The sequence below is a fragment of the Palaemon carinicauda genome, chromosome 2 (assembly GCF_036898095.1).
Source record: "Palaemon carinicauda isolate YSFRI2023 chromosome 2, ASM3689809v2, whole genome shotgun sequence".
Taxonomy (NCBI): Eukaryota; Metazoa; Arthropoda; class Malacostraca; order Decapoda; family Palaemonidae; genus Palaemon; species Palaemon carinicauda.
Window position 1 is genome coordinate 169,253,501 of NC_090726.1, and position 7,500 is coordinate 169,261,000.

Below are 7,500 nucleotides of genomic sequence, written 5' to 3' on the forward strand. Positions count from 1 at the left end.
GATCGCCGCCTTTGGAGGAGCAGCTCAGCAGCAGTTAAATGCTATCACTTTCTCCTGTGCATGGTGAGGGTTTGCTGTAATTGTGTGTGTTACCAGCGTGGAGGACTCTCCACGGACCAGAATCCATCACTACTGTACCTGTTAAAGCTGAGACCTATCTTCCTTTTGGTAAGGGTAGTGATTTTGGTTTGCCTCCATTTCATCTCTGAAGGAATAGAGGACGGCGCCTTTAGTGATTTTTCACCGCTGTTTGTGTTGCGCTACGCGGTTAGCGTAAACAAGGTCTTGTCCATGATTGGTCTTCTGACTTTATTCGTCTCTGTGAAAGCCTACATCAGGAGTTTTTTATTTCCGTGTTAATGTAGGTTAACTATTGATGTGATTTATGTGTATTGTGGGGATGGGAAGTTTTGCCTAGATTGTTTAAAGAGGGGTAGAGTTAAGGTTCCGAGACTTTTTTGCTCTTTTTTATCAGTCAATGTAATTGTGTAATTTGTTGGGTGAATGGTAGTTTGCGAGGTTATTCTTTCCTTTTACTGTTGTCTTGCCTTTCCGTGTCGTTGTTGATGAATGGGCCCTATATGTGTTTGTTGTACTGTGCTTGTGGTTTAATATCTTCCCATTTAAAGTGATTTTCTGTGTTATTTTGTTTGTAAATAAATATTTTATATGACTCTTGCAGTGTTTTATGATTACCCCCTCCTTTAATATCACTGTTACATATTATTGCTAGCTCTGGCTGTGAAGAAAACTTAAAGAACTTGGCCCTCACTGGGTCCGTGCGTAACATTTTGGCGACCTTGCCAGGATCCTGTAAAACTAGTATTTTCAGGATCCCCAGAGCGTATGTAATTGTATGTAAACAAATAGTGAAGGAGGTGGTAATTATCAGTTTCGCTAGTGATATTTCTTCGACAAAATGACTGATACAGAGGAAGTGGCTGGGTTTAATGTTTCGGAGTTTTTCCATAGTCCTGATTGGGAGGAGAAGATAGGTGATCTTAGTAAGAGCCATTTAATGATAATTGGTGAATATATTGGGTTGCCTATTGTCGCAGGTGTGAAGAAAGGGAGTTTGTTGCTTCAGGTAATGAAGGCTATGCAAGGTAGAATAGCAGGTCCTAGTTTAGCTGAACCAGAGTCAATTAAGGATAAGATAGCTTTGCAAAAGATAGAAATGGAAAAGTTGAAGTTACAGTTAGAAATGGGTAAGACTGAAGTAGCTAATAGGGAAAGAGAGAGGTTTCATGAGAGGGAACAGGAAAAGCTTAGAGTAGAACAGGAAAGGGCTAGATTAGAGTACGAGAGAGAACAGGAGAAGGTTAGGTTAGATCAGGAAAGAGAAGTGGAAATTAGGAGAATGGAACATGAATTACAGGTACTTCGGCTGAAGCGACCAGAAGCGGAAGATAGGTTTAATATTGGCAGCGCAATTAAGCTGGTACCAATATTTAATGAATCCGATGTCGCAGAATTTTTCTCTGCATTCGAAAAATTAGCGAGAAAACTGAGTTGGCCGGAATCAATGTGGACTACTTTAGTTCAATGCAGATTGATCGGTAAGGCACAGAAGGTTTATGCAGCGCTAAGTGAAGAGACGAGCGCAGACTACGAACAGGTCAAAGAGATAATATTGAAAGCTTATGAACTGGTACCGGAGGCGTACCGTCAACGCTTTCGTAACTTGCGTAAACTGTATAACTGCACATTAGTTGACTTTGCCAGAGAGAGAGTAAGTGCGTTTTTAGATTGGTTAAAAGCGAAGGGTATTAATGATTTTGAAAGTTTAAAGGAACTAATATTAATTGAGGAATTTAAAAATCACATTGGGATGGAACTTAAAGTACATTTAGAAGACTTAAAATTGGAAACTATAGAAGCAGTAGCGGTTGCTGCGGACGAATATACTTTATCGCATGAGTCAGTAAATCGTTTTTCATCGAGACTCGATAAATGGGATAAAGGTAAGTAGGGCAAGAAAGCAGCGGTAACGTCTGGTAAGTCGGATGGAGGGAGTTCTCCAAAGGAGGCAAAGTCATCACCAAGTAAGGGTGGAAGTGAAATTATTTTTTTTTTCTGCAGGAAAAAGGGCCATGTTAAGGCTGATTGTACTGCCTGGAAAGGGCAGGGTAAGTCAAAGCCGGTAGGCTTGATTGGTAAGGTTGCTGGGAGCAGGTCCCAGGTAAGTAGTTGCTTCAGTAAGTACGTCGCAGAAGGCGAGGTTTTCGCTAAAGACCGGTCAGGGTCTGGAAGGCGGGTGAGAATACTACGCGACACTGGTGCGGCCCAGTCGGTAATCTTACGGTCCTCATTGCCCTGGGACTTCAGAGAGGAGGAGCCAGAGTATGTAGTATTAGGGGGATTTCCTAATACGGTAGTAGCGTGTCCTCTGGGTGAGTTTTGGGTAGACTCAAGGTGGATTAATGGACCTATGAAGTTGGCAATGGTGGATGTATTACCCGTAAGCAATGTTGATATTGTGTTGGCTAACGATATAGAGGCAGGTACGGTATGTAATTGCCCGGTTGTGCAATGCCGGTATGCTGACCCCGTTAGTGAAATTGAACCGGTAATGGTTGTGACTCGCTCGGCAGCGCATTCATCTGGGATAGAGGATGAAGGGTTAGGCTTGGTTAGTCTAGAGGAGCTGTCAGAGGGAGGGGTTTATGGGTTAAGTGCTTCTGCAAGTCCTAGTCTGGTCTCTGAGTGGGATAGCTCAGTAGGGTGGGATAGGGAATCACTTAGGTTAGCTCAGAAGGAGGAGTTTGGAGAATTAGGAGTGGAGGTAGACTCTGATTTGAGTAGACCTCGGTATCTGTGGGAAGACGGCATCCTACTGAGGGTGAGTAGGTCAACTATGGTTCCGTCTGATGACTGGGAGGTAAGGAAACAGGTGGTAGTGCCCCATAAATATAGGGACAAGATTTTATGGTTGGGACACGAGGATGTGTTCGCAGGTCATTTTGGAATTGGAAAAACTTTTAGGAAAATTGCTGAACACTTTTATTGGCCAAAGATGAGATCTGAGGTAAAAATGTTTGTTAAATCTTGCAAAACTTGTCAACTGGTTGGTAAACCCAATCAGAAAATCCCTAAGGCACCTTTAAAACCTATTCCAGCAGTAGGGGAACCTTTTCAGGAAATTTTGATTGACATTGTAGGCCCATTGCCTAAAACCAGCAGTGGTAATCAATACATACTAACTATAATGGATCGAATGTCTAGGTACCCGGAAGCAGTGCCCTTGAGGAGTTTTAAGAGTATGCAGGTCATCAATGCATTAACAAATTTTTTTTCCAGGTTTGGTTTGCCCAAGACGATTCAATCTGATTGCGGGACTAATTTTACAAGCAAAGATTTTTGTAAAAGTTTACAGGAGTTGAAGGTTCAACATATCAGGTCATCGCCTTACCATCCAGAAAGCCAGGGACAGATTGAGCGATTCCATCAGACGCTGAAATCAATGTTAAAAAGAAATTGTGGGGATAATCCGGGAGGATGGGATAAAGTTCTCCCGTATTTACTTTTTGCTTTTAGGTCTGTACCAAGTGATGTAATGGGGTTCACCCCCTTTGAATTAGTTTTTGGTCACAAGGTAAGGGGTCCCTTGGATGTGATAAGAGAGAGTTGGGAGGGGAGTCACCCTAACGTCAGCTTGATAGAGTTCTTGAGAGAGTCCAGGAGTAAGTTAACTAAGGCATGGGAATTTGCTAAGAATAATCTAGTAATTGGTCAGGGGAAGATGAAGGGAAAGTACGACGTAAAGACCAGAGTTAGGGAATTTCAGGTTGGAGATAAGGTACTTGCTCTGCTGCCAATTCCAGGAAATCCCTTAACAGCAAAATTTTCAGGTCCATGGAGGGTTGCAAAGGTAGTTAGTAGTCTTAACTACCTGATAGAAACACCAGACAGGCAACGTAAGTATCAACTATGCCATGCAAATATGTTGAAACCTTTTGTTGAGCGTGAGAGTAAGGAACCCATCTTATTACTCAATAGGGTTGAGCCTAGTGTTGTAGGTCTCAGCATTGATATGCCATGGCCCAGAAATAATCAGGAAATGTTAAGTAATTTGTCTGGGAATTTGCTACACCTAGAAAGGAATCAGAGGGAATCTGTGGTAAATTTATGTGAATCTTTTCCAGAATTATTTCAGGATTCTCCAGGGCTTACCAATGTATTGAGTCACGATGTTGAAGTGAGAAATGCTAAACCCATCAAGCAAGCCCCCTATAGGACCAATCCAGTAAAAAGAAAGATTATTGATAAGGAAGTAGAGTATATGTTGGAGCACAATTTAATTGAAGACAGTAATAGTCCATGGTTTTCTCCTGTAGTCTTGGTGAAGAAGGAGGGAGGCGAGTACCGGATGTGCTTTGATTACAGGAGAATTAATGCAGTCACTGAGGCTGACCGCTTTCCTCTTCCTCGAGTAGAGGACTGTATTAATGAAATAGGGAATGCTCAGTATATTAGTAAATTTGACTAGTTAAAAGGATACTGTCAAGTTCCATTGACTAAGCGGGCTAGGGAGGTATCCGCATTTGTGACTCATGAAGGGTTGTATGCCTGTAATGTTATGCCTTTTGGCATGAAAAACGCCTCTGCTACATTCCAGCGTTTAATGAATAAGATTGTGGGTAGACTGGAAGGAGTAGTGGTCTATATTGATGATATCATCGTGTATAGTCATGATTGGGCTACACACTTAAAGAGGATGGAGAAACTGTTTGTTAAGCTCAAGCAAGCAGGGTTGGTGATTAATTTGGCAAAGTGTGACATAGCAAAGGCGAAGGTAGTCTACTTGGGACATGAAGTAGGTCAGGGTAAAGTACTACCAAAGTCTGCAAATGTAGAGGCAATTGTAAATTTTCAGGTGCCGGATAACAAGAAAGCCATCCGCAGGTTTCTGGGAATGATAGGCTACTATAGAAAATTTATAATTAATTTTTCCCAAATAGCTAATCCTTTAACTAATTTATTGCAGAAAGGAGTGGAATTCCAGTGGTCGAGCGCATGTCAAGAATCATTTGATAAGTTAAAATCCACCTTATTAACTAATCCAATTTTGAAAGCCCCTAATTTTCAAGTACCATTCAAGTTGGCAATAGATGCCAGTGATGTGGGTGTTGGAGCTGTCTTGTCGCAGGTGGAGGATCAGGTAGAACATCCAGTGGCTTTCTTCTCAAAGAAATTAACTAAACCACAACAGAGTTATTCCACCATAGAGAAGGAAACCTTGAGCCTGATTCTCGCTCTTGAACATTTTGAGGTTTATCTTTCCAGCTGCAGGACACCGATTGAAGTCTGGACAGATCATAATCCTTTAACTTTTTTGAAAAAGTTTAAGAGTCACAATCAGAGATTGTGTAGGTGGAGCTTATTGTTACAGGAATGGAGTCTGGATATTAAGCACATCTCTGGAAAAGAGAATGTTGTTTCAGATGCCTTATCCCGCTGATTTCTTGTGATAATGAAATTTTTCACATTTCAGGAGATTGTTGTTTTTTTTTTTTTTTGTTATTGTTAGGATGACACTAGTTAAAGTATTAAAATTATTAGTGTTCAGATTATATTTTGAAGGGTAAAGTAACTAGCTAGTTTAGATAAACTAAATAGGGGTTGCTTTGACTTGAGACTTTGTTGCTTTGACTTGAGACTTTATCTATCAATTTTTATTCCATAAAAATTTTTATTTAAGGGGGGAAATGTAACAAACTTTACCGGGGATTTTGGTTAATTTATCTTAATTGATAAAGTAATATTTTGAGTGTCACCTAAAGTCACTTTAATTTAATTTTCTTTTCATCGCCATCTAGTGGTTGATGTATTAGGCTCTAAGATTGGTACGTCACCCATGGAATGTTTTGTTTTGTTTTCCATGTTGACTGTTTGGGAGTGTTGGGCGAAGTGACGAGGGACCTTTTATTGGAGGTAAATGGGAGTGAGGAAATAGCTGCCATCTTCAAACTTGAAGATCTCACCGTGAGTTGGCTCTTCAACCGCTGGAGATTACTAGTGGGAGTGATCCAGTGTCTTCAGTGAAGGAGGCGGTGGAGGATTTGATCACCGCCTTTGGAGGAGCAGCTCAGCAGCAGTTAAATGCTATCACTTTCTCCTGTGCATGGTGAGGGTTTGCTGTAATTGTGTGTGTTACCAGCGGGGAGGACTCTCCACGGACCAGAATCCATCACTACTGTACCTGTTAAAGCTGAGACCTATCTTCCTTTTGGTAAGGGTAGTGATTTTGGTTTGCCTCCATTTCATCTCTGAAGGAATAGAGGACGGCGCCTTTAGTGATTTTTCACCGCTGTTTGTGTTGCGCTACGCGGTTAGCGTAAACAAGGTCTCGTCCATGATTGGTCTTCTGACTTTATTCGTCTCTGTGAAAGGCTACATCAGGAGTTTTTTTATTTCCGTGTTAATGTAAGTTAACTATTAATGTGATTTATGTGTATTGTGGGGATGGGAAGTTTTGCCTAGATTTGTATAAAGAGGGGTAGAGTTAAGGTTCCGAGACTTTCTTGCTCTTTTCTATCAGTCAATATAATTGTGTAATTTGTCGGGTGAATGGTAGTTTGCGAGGTTATTCTTTCCTTTTACTGTTGTCTTGCCTTTCCGTGTCGTTGTTGATGAATGGGTCCTATATGTGTTTGTTGTACTGTGCTTGTGGTTTGATATCTTCCCATTTAAAGTGATTTTCTGTGTTATTTTGTTTGTAAATAAATATTCAATATGACTCTTGCAGTGTTTTATGATTACCCCCTCCTTTAATATCACTGTTACATATTATTGCTAGCTCTGGCTGTGAAGAAAACTTAAAGATCTTGGCCCTCACTGGGTCCGTGTGTAACATATATATATATATATATATATATATATATATATATATATATATATATATATATATATATATATATGTATGTATGTATGTATATATATGCATACAAATATATATATATATATATATATATATATATATATATATATATATATATATATATATATATGGATTAATATCAACACAACATCGTGTTCAAACAGAAATAAATTTCTACCTCATACCTGGGATCGATCGCTAGCCCCTTCTAATGAAAGGCCAGGTCGAAACCAACCATGTCACGAGAGCCCATAAAAGAAATTGGAACCTGACCGCTACCAGCTGTCCGAGGATTTACCTGGCGAGACATCAGTCTCTTACCAGCAAGTTTTACCCAATTTCCCGGGCCACCACGTGACACAATTGGTAGTAATTCATTCAAATTACCCCTAATGAGTCAATATGGATTAATATCAACATAACATCGTGTTCAAATAGAAATAAATTTCTACCTCATACCTGGGATCGAACGCTAGCCCCTTCTAATGAAAGGCCAGGTCGAAACCAACCATGTCACGAGAGCCCATAAAAGAAATTGGAACATATATACGCATATGCATATATAAACACACACAAAAAGATATATATATATATATATATATATATATATATATATATAT